The following is a 13,124-nucleotide window of genomic DNA, read 5'->3' as shown; positions in this document are numbered from 1 at the left end:
AATATGAGATAAAGATCAGAACAAATCTTCCGTAGCTACTTGCATTCAAACTCTACCATATGGCAGATGAAATTAATTACCACCTCACAAAACTGCCATTTTTAAATGTAACTCCATGCAATAGTTGCAGCAGTACCCAAATATGTAACAGAGTTGTGGTCTAATTGATTTTTTGGAAGTGAATGTGAATCGTGGTGTTTCTTGCATGGTAGGCCAGTCACAATTTTCATACCTAAATAGTTCTAAATTAACTTTCAACCCTGCGTTTCAAGTTTCACTGTATCTGCTTTCACATTTCATTAGAGTCTGTGCTTGTAGCAGTTACTGGTGTGTTCGAAACAGAAGGCAAATGAAATTTTGTTCCTTGCTTTAGCAGTTAGAACAGAAGATTCTGGAATGAATATATAAGTTTTATTTTTATTCTTTTGATGAGTGGAAGCAGCACTCATGTTAGTAGATGTGAAATCTGATTGTGCACAATCAAGTTCCCCTTTCACATAAAGGAAACGCCAAATCACTAATTAGCTCTTACTGAAATGATAGCCAGTTTGGTCTGTTTGAACAGATATGTTTAATCTTGTTGGGTGTAGAAAATTGTAAGGCAAAGTAAAGAAATGTGTGTGTGTGAAGCACTTGGACTTCATATGAGAAGATGACATCAGGCCTGTAGTATGCTTTTGTTAATGTCAGTGTTTTGCAGGTGGTGTGTGTGTGTGTGTGTGTGTGTGTGTGTGTGTGTGTGTGTGTGTGTGAGTGTGAGAGAGAGAGAGAGAGCGAGAGAGAGAGAGAGAGAGAGAGAGAGAGAGAGAGAGAGAGAATATAACATTATTTTCCATTAATTATTAATATCACCAAGTGTTTTTGGGACCATGTTTTTTATTATTGCAATAACTATTAATCCTAGTACTAGTAGCTGCAGCATTATGAATGAATGAATGAACGAATGAATGAGTGAATGGAGTGAGTTTAATAAACTGTAGGAAATACTCAGTGTTTAATACCTGGAAATCTATTTTGTAAACAGAACTGTCTAAACTTCTGTTATGTGTATTTAAATATGCAGTCATTTGTTAAAACTGAAATAGAAACAAAAAAATATATTTTCATACCTAGTCATAAATACAGTTTAAAAACAGAGAGATTGAATTTATAAGCACAATTTTTATCAATACAAAATAGAAAAAGGACTATATTAATTGTTTGTATAATGTTTCATATTTTAATACTTTGTGTAAAATCTGTGAATGCTGTTGTGTTGTACAATATATCAGAATGCATCCTGATTGGACACATTAGCTTTACAGTTGCTTTAATAGGTATTTAATGTTGTGACGTTTACAGGCATATTTGCTCTGCTTATATGCTTTAATTTTTTTTTAAATCTCAGTATCTCATAGTAATGTAATCTAGAATTTCAAGAAAGTGATAATTACGTAGAAAGTGCAAGCAATATTTTCACTGTGAGAGAAATACTTTTACACCCCCTTGTTGTAGTAAATGGGGGATGGTGTATGCAAACATTTGGCTGTTTGCAGCTTCTAGAAAACTATAGTGTTGCAGTATGCCAGTTCTGTGATAATCCTAACCATTGCAGATATGTAACACTGTACAGTACCTGTATATTGTATTGTATTATTCCCACATAATTTTTTTGCCTTAGTGGTGTGTCTGGTGGCATTACGATGTATAAACATTGAACAGTGGCACTTCACACAAAAGTTACCCTAAATTTTTCTCTTATTACATATATCTGCATTCCACAACTCCTTGTTATTGGACTCTTCGACATATCTGTGCTTCATTTCTAGATATTTTTTGTATAAAAAAAAAGGAAAAGTAAGGCTCTTCAGGAATAACATGGAAAACAATGTTTCATCAGAATGCATCCTGAGGTCAAACTGAATTTGTCCAAAAAAAAAGAAAAAAATTATGAAGAAATCGACAAAAGAATAAATAATTAAGTATATGATACAGATAACTCTAGCTGCTATTTACATACCTGTAGCTTGTGTTTTTGTTATTACAGTATCAGCAGTTTCTTCTTATAATCATTTAGAACCTTACATCCTATATTATATTCACTGTGGCGAGTTGGGCTTTACAGGCCTACAAATAGCTAAAATCTTCGCATACTTAGTGTTTTATATTTATATTTAAATTGTGTTAACACAATTCATTTACTGTGTGACAACATATGTATCAAAAATTATCTGTTTTATGTTTGTTGAAAAGTATTAAATAGTTTTGTTTATGACCACAATTTCAGTTGGAATATTATTTCATGTTTTTTTTTAGTGCAGCTGTGACTAGGCAGAGTGACAAAACTGTCTATGGAAAGAAAACCATACCCGTAACTTAATTGGTAACTGAAATAACTGCCAAGCTACAAGTCAGTTTTTATGCATTATTGCGTATAAAAATGGAACTGTCAACCTGACTGTAAACAGTTAATTATATATTCTCAAAAGACAAGATCAAACAATGGAAAATTCAGGATGGAATAACAATACATATTAGGATAGATAGCTACTCACTACATAGAGAAGGCGTGGAGCAATGCAGAAGTACGTTTAAAAGTAGACTGTTGGATATTATTTAGTTGTTGTACTAAGTCCTGACACACCATACTGTAGCAGATGGGATGGATATACGCAATTTATCGAATAGCATTTAAAATGAGCTAAATATTTAGAAGGCCTTATTAGGACATATTGAGGGTAAGGAAGAAATTGCTAGTCAATGATTGGAGCAAGGACGCTTACCTACTAGATTTACTTGAGCAGTATATCCAATGTGGATAAGTTTGTTTTGGTGCTAGGAAGTGTTGGATACACATGTAGATTTTATTAATGTGTTCCGAAAGATTAAATAAGTTATTACGACCATGATATACACTGAAGCACCAAAGAAACTGAATAGGCATGTGTATTCAAATACATAGATAAGTAACCAGGCAAAATACAGAACTGCAGTCGGCAACACCTAAATAAGACATCATGTGTCTGGTGCAGTTGTTAGATTGGTTACTACTGTTGCAATGACAGGTTATCAAGATTTAAGTGAGTTTGAACGTGATGTTATAGTCAGTGTGTGAGCGATGGGACACAGCATCTCTGAGGTAGCAATAAAGTGGGGATTTTCCCATACAACCATTTCACAAGTGTACCATGAAATCAGGAATCCAGTAAAACCTCAAGTCTCCGACATTGCTGTAGCCGGAAAAAGATCCTGCAAGAATGGGACCAACGAAGACTGAAAAGAATCGCTCAATGTGACAGAAGTGCAACACATCCACAAATTGCTGCAGATTTCAGTGCTGGGCCATCAAGTGTCAGCGTGTGAACCATTCAATAAGACATCATCGATATGGGCTTTCAGAGCCGAAGGCCCACTCGTGTACCCTTGATGACTGCATGACACAAAACTTTACGCCTTGTCTGGGCCTGTCAACACCGACAATGGACTGTTGGTAACTGGAAATTTTTAGAAAACCTTTCAAATAATTTTTTGCTTGGGATGGAATTAAACATATATTGATTTTGAGGTATTGTCCTAGGATAAGGGGTTATTGTGGAAGTAGACATTCAAGTTTGGTGGAATTTCTGCTCGAGTTGGAGGTAGTTTTGAATGACATTTGACAGCCGTATTCACTATTAGAAAAAGTGGGCGATCAGAACAAGTATTAAAGTTGGTAAACTGGCCCACTGAAAATCGAAGAGATGTGGATGAGAAAGGAAGAAGAATTTAAAAAAGTATAAGGCCAGAAGGGAACGGCAGAAAGAAGAAATGGGAACACTGTGTGCCTTTAGAGCAGTGGTTTTAAAAATGCAGTCTGATTCGGTTATTCTTGCAGCCTGCGGTTCTCAGCCGTATTTTCCAAGTGCGTCTGAAAAGTTCAGTGAATGATCTCAGAAAATAAATAAAACAAGAGTTATAAACAAAATAGCTTTACTGGCCTTTGAAGCAATCACCATCAGCCACAAACCCTTCTGATAATGGCTGTAAAGCTGTTGAAAGCTGTCAGCAAATGCTTCTCGTGGAATCATTCGAAGCACCGTGGTCACGCTCAACGTCTGCGAAGCATAAGCCTTTCTGGACCCAATAGAAGGCGGGCAAAGGAAGAGAGGTCTACTTGTCACAAATCTGGAGATAAAGACGGTGTTGTAGAACAATCACAATTCCACAAGAAGTGTTTGCTGACAGTTTGTAACAGCTTTACAGCCAGAACTATGTTGTATAAAATGAAACTTCCTGGCAGATTAAAACTGTGTGCCCGACCGAGACTCGAACTCGGGACCTTTGCCTTTCGCGGGCAAGTGCTCTACCAACTGAGCTACCGAAGCAAGACTCACGCCCGGTCCTCACAGCTTTACTTCTGCCAGTATCTTGTCTCCGATCTTCCAAACTTTACAGAAGCTCTCCTGCAAACCTTGCAGAACTAACACTCCTGAAAGAAAGGATACTGCGGAGACATGGCTTAGCCACAGCCTGGGGGATGTTTCCAGAATGAGACTTTCATTCTGCAGCGGAGTGTGCGCTGATATGAAACTTCCTGGCAGATATAAAATGGTTATTACTTTGAGGCCAGTAAAGGTATTTTGTTTGTAACTTTTTGTTTCCTTTATTTCCCGAGATCACTCACTGAACTTCTGATGCACCTTGTATAATAATATTCATCTATAGCTGGGTTCAAGAATGAGGCAGTAGAGTTTAGGCTTATTCTGCACACCTGCGTCTCACATTCTCTGACAGCTAATGAGCAGTAGTGTTCCGAGTGCTCTGCCGTGATTTTCGTAACAAATATGAACATTAAACATGATGGTAGCAAGTTATTTAGTGAATTTTTATTCATTTGTTGCCAGTTGTCATAGCTAATAGTGGTGTTAAGCGACAAATTTTACGTAAGCAAGTGAGAGGCACGATTTCCGGAATACACGGTTTCTTTGAGCGCAATGCCTCAAGAATCATGAAAGAAGGTCATATACATGGAAGAACCGTGGAGACACTAGAAGGTATCAGATAGATTATATAATGGTAAGACAGAGATTTAGGAACCAGGTTTTAAATTGTAAGACATTTCCAGGGGCAGATCTATTGGTTATGAACTGTATATTAAAACTGAAGAAACTGCAAAAAGGTGGGACTTTAAGGAGATGAGACCTTGATAAACTGACTAAACCAGAGCTTCTGGAGAGTTTCGGGGAGAGCATAAGGGAAAAATTGACGGGAATGGGGGAAATAAATACAGTAGAAGAATGGGTAGCTCTGAGGGATGAAGTAGCGAAGGCAGCAGATGATCAAGTAGGTAAAAAGACGAGGGCTAGTAGAAATCCTTGGGTAACAGAAGAAATTTTGAATTGAATTGATGAAAGGAGAAAATATAAAAATGCAGTAAATGAAGCAGGCAAAAAGTAATACAAACGTCTCAAAAATGAGATCGACAGGAAGTGCAAAACTGCTAAGCAGGGATGGCTAGAGGACAAATGTAAGGATGTAGAGGCTTATCTCACTAGGGGTAAGATAGATACTGCCTACAGGAAAATTAGAGAGACCTTTGGAGAAAAGAGAACCACTTGTATGAATATCAAGAGCTCAGATGGGAACCCAGTTTTAAGCAAAGAAGGGAAAGCAGAAAGGTGGAAGGAGTATATAGAGGGTCTATACAAGGGCGATGTACTTGAGGACAATATTATGGAAATGGAAGAGGATGTAGATGAAGATGAAATGGGAGATATGATACTGCATGAAGAGTTTGACAGAGCACTGAAAGACCTGAGTCGAAACAAGGCCCCGGGAGTAGACAACATTCTATTAGAACTGCTGACGGCCTTGGGAGAGCCAGTCCTGACAAAACTCTACCATCTGGTGAGCAAGATATATGAGACAGCCGAAATACCCTCAGACTTCAAGAAGAATATAATAATTCCAATCCCAAAGAAAGCAGGTGTTGACAGATGTGAAAATTACCAAACTATCAATTTAATAAGTCACAGCTGCAAAATAATAACGCGAATTCTTTACAGACGAATGGAAAAACTGGTAGAAGTCGACCTTGGGGAAGATCAGTGTCGATTCCGTAGAAATGTTGGAACACGTGGGGCAATATTGACCTTACGCCTTATCTTAGAAGAAAGATTAAGGAAAGGCAAACCTATGTTTCTAGCATTTGTAGACTTAGAGAAAGCTTTTGACAATGTTGACTGGAATACTCTCTTTCAGATTCTGAAGCTGGCAGGGGTAAAATACAGGGAGCGAAAGGCTATTTACAATTTGTACAAAACCCAGATGGCAGTTATAAGAATTGAGAGGCATGAAAGGGAAGCAGTGGTTGGGAAGGGAGTGAGATAGGGTTGTACCCTATCCCCGATGTTATTCAGTCTGTGTATTGAGCAAGCAGTAGAGGAAACAAAAGAAAAATTCAGAGTAGGTATTAAAACCCATGGAGAAGAAATAAAAACTTTTGAGGTTCGCCGATGACATTGTAATTCTGTCAGAGACAGGAAAGGACGTGGAAGAGCAGTTGAATGGAATGGACAGTATCTTGAAAGGAGGATATAAGATGAACATCAGCAAAAGCAAAACAAGGATCATGGAATGTAGTCGAATTAATTCGGCTGTACCTGAGGGAATTAGATTAGGAAACGAGACACTTAAAGTAGTAAAGGAGTTTTGCTATTTAGGGAGTAAAGTAACTGATGATGGTTGAAGTAGAGAGGATATAAAATGTAGACTGGCCATGGCAAGGAAATCGTTTCTGAAGAAGGGAAATTTGTTAACATCAAGTATAGATTTAAGTGTCAGGAAGTCGTTTATGAAAGTATTTGTATGGAGTGTAGCCATGTATGGAAGTGAAACATGGACGATAAATAGTTTGGACAAGAAGAGAATAGAAGCTTTTGAAATGTGGTGCTACAGAAGAATGCTGAAGATTAGATGGGTAGATCACATAACTAATGAGGAGGTACCGAATAGAATAGGGGAGAAGAGGAGTTTGTGGCACAACTTGACAAGAAGAAGGGACCGATTGGTAGGGCATGTTCTGAGGCATCAAGGGATCACAAATGTAGCATTGGAGGGCAGCGTGGAGGGTAAAAGTCGTAGTGGGAGACCAAGAGATGAATACACTAAGCAGATTCAGAAGGATGTAGGTTGCAGTAAGTACTGGGAGATGAAGAAGCTTTCACAGGATAGAGTAGCATGGAGAGCTGCATCAAACCAGTCGCAAGACTGAAGAACACAACAACAACAACATTCTAAAAAGAAAGTGCATATTTTATTGGACAGTGATTTACAAATTTTTGCTTTGTGATGCTGTTATCACTGTATAACTGTTAGTACATCTCTGACAGTTATATATGTATCATATACCTTCAGTTCATGTGTACAACTCGATGCATCTGATATGTGTCTTTATTTGTAACCTGTGGATAGTTTTGTGAAGCGCCATGGCAGTGCTGTTACTATACTATGTGATTTCATATCATTTGTTTCACAGGTATCTGAGGACAGTTTGTCCTGAAATACTCAATATTAAAATCATTCATTCACCAGCTGATGATTGAGAATGTGAGCAGCCATATTCCGATTATACGATACGGTCATGAGTTTCCTCTTAGACTTTTATCACATCTACACTTAACTAAGTATTTAGCGGTTATGTAATTTTTGATGTCATAGATTTCCACAGTGAGGAACCAGAGTCACTTTCCAGGTCCTGTGGAGTGATGCTGGTGATGTCCATTCTGTAGGACTGACAAACTCAAATATCTCGAATCAAGTAGCCCCCACTCCCTCCTACAGGGAGGAATACTGGGGTGAGGGGTAGGAAGGGTTTCTATCTTTGTGGTCTATCGTCTTCCATTCTTTGACTGTGGTCAACTCAGTTATTATTTTCCTTTTCTTTTTCTTTCTTTACTCAAGAGACTAATTATATGTAAATCCAAGTTTATATATGCAGTGGTGTCACCTTTCTCTTTTCTGTACTGTTTGAAACTGTTTTAAAGCTCCTTGGCAATGCAACTTGGTAAGCTCTCCCGAGGTAAACTTCCTGTGGCCATAGGATGTGCAAGGACATGAGGTCTGTCTGGCCAGTTGTAAGGACTTTCTTGCCACTGCAGCCAAGTCGTGTATGGTTACTTGTGACCCCACTGTTCAAAGCATTTCGATTATTGAAATCGCATTCTGTGATGAACTGTTACTTTTATTGTGGATTTGTGTTGAGGACGCCTAAACAACCACAGGAGCTGGAGTGTCGTGCTCTTGTGAGCAATAGTTTCAAGAGTTATTAGCATTTTAACTGATGTCTGGTTAAAATTGAGTTCAACTGCAGATTAAAGCTATGACCACAAAATTTGGTATGGGTGTTTAATTATACAGGGTATCCCAAAAAGAATGACCCGATTTTAACTTGTAATTATAATATTGAGACAAATGTCACTAGGTAACTGAAACAGCTCTAGATGTAATCGGCACGGTCTAGAGTTTCAGAAAAAAATCCACTAGATGTCGCTATGAGTGCTGACCTGGAGCGTGCAGCCAGTCTCGCGCAATATTGCGTCCGCGCAACGGAAGGCATATTGTGTTATTGAATTTAGTCATACTCAGTCAGTGATCACAGTTCAGCAGCCGTTTCATATCCAATTTCGTGCTAAACTACCATCACCAAAGAACATTCGACGGTGGTATAAAGAGTTTGAAGAAACAGGGTGCCTCTGTAAAGGCAAAAGTCCTGGCCGGCCACGCCTTCCTGAACAAACAGTGGAACGAATCCGACGGGCATTTGAGTGGAGCCCCTGCAAGTCTACGCGTCATGCTAGCTGTTACTGCGCATGACAGTGTGGCGTGTGTTACGGCGTTGTTTAGCCCTCAAACCATACTGGTTACAACTGATACAAGCTCTTCGAGATACTGACAAAGTGAAGCGAGTGGACTTTAGCAATGCTATTCTGGAGGACATGGAAGATGACACTTTTATGTCACGGTTGATATTCAGCGATGAGGCAACTTTCCGTATTAGCGGTAAGGTTCGCTGTCATAATGTGCATATATGGGGGCTCGAAAATCTCATGAAACAATTGAACACGAACGTGATCCACCAAAAGTGGATGTTTTTTTGTGCTGTTTTGCAAAGCAAGGTTTATGGACCCTACTTTTTTGAGGAAGAAACCATAACAGGACAATCATATCTTGCAATGCTACGGAACTGGTTATTCCCACAACCTGACTGACAATTTCGTCTATCAGCAAGATGGAGCACCACCGCACTGGCACAACAATGTGCGCAGTTTCCTCAATGCCAATGTGCCTCAACATTGGATAGGGTATACAGGACCGAGAGACCAGGCTTTACACTCTTGGCCTCCGAGGTCCCCTGACTTAACACCATGTGATTTCTTCCTGTGGGGATATGTTAAACAATGTGTTTAAGTTCCTCCCTTGCCTCGTGACATTGATGAACTAAAAACCAGTATATCAGCTGCTGTAGCTTCAGTGACAGAAGACACCTTACACTCAGTTTGGGATGAATTCGGCTATCGGCTAGATGTCGTTCGTGCAACGAATGGAGGACATATTGAACATTTATTATGGATTTTTATAAACTCCTGTCTTTTCTGAGTAATTTAGTATGCAGTTTGTTGGTGTTAATACCTTCTTCCTAATAATTCTATTTAAAATCGGGTCATTTTTTTTGGGACACCCTGTACATTATATTTATTGGATTAGTGCCGTAATGTAATTGGAGTAGTAGTTGATTGCTGTAGATTACCTTGTATAAATTTTGATGGGGTCAAAATTATTAATGGGATTGTATAAGTCCGTGCAAATAGTGAAGCTGTGCCACATTTTAGGTCCTACAGACTAATAACTCTGGGCGTACACGATAGGTTATAGCTGGTACCAGAGTGAGACTCAGGGTTCCATCTTGAAGGTGTTAATTGTGTAAACTATTCTGATATGTATAAACTTTTGTGAGCGTGCTGGATTTTGAAGATTCTACTATTACAGGAATTGACATATTTCTGTGTGGTACACAGAACTTTTTCATAAGCCTTCTGTTCTGTTCTGTAAAAACGTCTTGTGGCAGCACTAGCGTCTTTCTCACAGTTACACGCATTAGTGTTTTTGGCTGAGCAAACATTTTATTAACTTCTATTACTTTTCATTCATCAACTGATGGGATGTTATGATTTTGATACATCTATATCTACATCTGCGTACATACTCCACAATCCACTATACTGTGCATGGCAAAGGGTATCCTGTAACACTAGTAGTTATTTCCTTTCCTGTTCCACTCGCAATTAGAGCAACTGTCTATATGCCTCCGTATGAGCCCTAATTACTCTTAACTCATCTTCGTGGTCCTTAAGCGGAATATATGTTGGCAGCAGTAGAATCATTCTACAACCACCTTCAAATGTCTGTTCTCTAAATTTTCCCGAAAAGAACATTGCCTCCAGGGATTCCCATTTGAGTGCCTGAAACACTTTCGTAACACTTGCATGTTTGAACCTACCAATGACAACTCTAGCAGCCCACCTTTGAATTCTTTCAATGTCTTCCTTTAATCCGACGTAGTGCAGATCCCAAACACTTGAGCAGTAAGCAAGAAGAGGTCGCAGTAACATCCAATATGCAGTCTCCTCTACAGATGAACCACACTTTCCAAAAATTCTCCCAATAAACAGAAGTCAACCATTTGTTTTCCATACCACAGTTCTCACTTGCTCATTCCATTTCATATCATTTTGCAATGTGTGTTGTTGTTGTTTGAGTCATCAGTCTTTTGACTGGTTTGATGCAGCCCGCCATGAATTTGTCTCCTTGCCAATCTCTTCATCTCAGAGTAGCACATGCATCCTACATCCTCAACTATTTACTGGATGTATTCCAGTCTCTTGTCTTCCTTTACAATTTTTGCCTTCTACAGCTCCCTCTAGTACAATGGATGTCATTCCATTGATGTCTTAACTGATGTCCTGTCATCCTGTCCCTTCGCCTTGTCAGTATTTTCCACATATTCCTTTCCTCTTTGATTCTGCACAGAACCTCCTCATTCCTTACCTTATCAGCTCACTTAATTTTCACCGTTCATCTGTAACACCATATCTCAATGCTTCGATTCTCTTCTGTTCCAGTTTTCCCACAGTCCATGTTTCACTACCATACAATGCTGTGCTACAAACGTACATTCTCAGAAATTTCTTCCTCAAATTAAGGCCTATGTTTGATATGAGTAGACTTCTCCTGACCAGGAATGCCCTTTTTGGCAGTGCCACTCTGCTTTTGATGTTCTTGCTCTGTCTGTCACTGGTTATTTTGCTGCCTAGGTAGCAGAATACTGTAACGTCTTCTACTTCCTGACCATCAATCCTGATGGTAAGTTTCTTGCTGTTCTCATTTCTGCTACTTCTAATTATTTTCATCTTTCTTCGATTTACTCTCAATCCGTATTCTGTACTTATTAGACTGTTCATCCATTCAGCAGGTCCTGTAATTCTTCTTCACTTTCACTCAGGATAGCAATTTCATCTGTGAATCATGTCATTGATGTCCTTTCACCTTGAATTTTAATTCCACTCCTGACCCTTTCTTATTTTCATCATTGGTTCTTCGATGTGCAGATTGAACAGTAGGGATGAAAGACCACATCCCTGTCTTACACTCTTTTTAATCTGAGCACCTCATTCTTGGTCGTCCACTCTTATTATCCCCTCGTGGCTGTCATATATATTGTATATTACCCATCTCTCCCTATAGCACACCCATATTTTTCTCAGAGTTTTGAACATCTTGCACTATTTTAGATTGTCGAACATTTTTTCCAGGTCAACAAATTGTATGAACGTGTCTCGATTTTTCTTTAGTCTTGCTTTCATTATCAACCATAATGTCCGAATTGCCTCTCTCGTGCGTTTACCTTTCCTGAAGCCAAACTGATCGTCGTCTAACACATCCTCAATTTTCTTTTCCATTCTTCTGTATATTTTTCGTGTCAGCAACTTGATGCATGAGCTGATTGTGGGATAATTTTCACACTTATTTGCTCTAGCAGTCCTCGAATTCTGTGAGTGGTATGTCACCAGATTCATTCATTCTACACACCGACGTGAATAGTCATCTTGTTGCCACTTCCCTCACTGATTTTAGAAATTCTGATGGAATGTTATCTATTCCTTCTGCCTTATTTGATCTTAAGTCCTCCAAAGCTCTTTGAAATTCTGAGTCTATTACTGGATACCCTGTGTCTTCTGAATCGACTCCTGTGTCATCTTCTGTCACATCAGACAAATCTTCCCCTCAGAGAGGCCTTCAGTGTACTCTTTTCACCTATCCGCACTCTCCTCTGCATTTAACAGTGGAATTTTAGTCGCACTTGTAATGTTACCACCCTTGCTTTTAATGTCACTGGATGCCATTTTCAGTTTCCTATATGCTGAGTCAATCCTTCCCACAGTCATTTCTTTTTCAATTTCTTCACATTTTTCACACAGCCATTTCATCTTAGCTTCTCTGCACCTCCTATTTATTTCATTCCTCTGCGACTTCTGTTTCTGTATTGCTACATTTCCCTGAACATTTTTGTACTTCCTTCTTTCATCGATTAACTGAATTATTTCTTCTGTTACCCATAGTTTCATCGCAGTTACCTTCTTTGTACTTATGTTTGTCTTTCCAACTTTTGTGATTGCCTTTTTTTAGAGATGTTCATTCCTCTTCAGCTGTACTGCCTACAGAGCTATTCTGAAAGTCTTAGAGAACTTCAAGCACATCTCATCATTCTGAGTACTTCCATATCCCACTTATTTGCATAGTGATTCTTCCTGACTAATCTCTTAAAACTTTAGTCTGCTCTTCATCGCTACCATATTGTGATCCGAGTCTACATCGGCTCCTTGGTACACCTTACAATCCAGTATCTGATTTCAGCATCTCTGTCTGACCATGATGTAATCTGACTGAAACCTTCCCTTATGACCCAGCCTTTTTCAATTATACCTTCACCTCTCATGATTCTTGAACAGAGTATTCACTATTCTTAGCTGAAATTTATTACAGAACTCAATAAGTCTTTTTCTCTCTCATTCCTTGTCCCAACGTGTATTCGCCTGCAACCTTTTCTT

Source organism: Schistocerca americana, chromosome 9 (assembly GCF_021461395.2).
Source record: "Schistocerca americana isolate TAMUIC-IGC-003095 chromosome 9, iqSchAmer2.1, whole genome shotgun sequence".
NCBI lineage: Eukaryota > Metazoa > Arthropoda > Insecta > Orthoptera > Acrididae > Schistocerca > Schistocerca americana.
Note: the sequence above shows the minus strand (reverse complement) of the source record.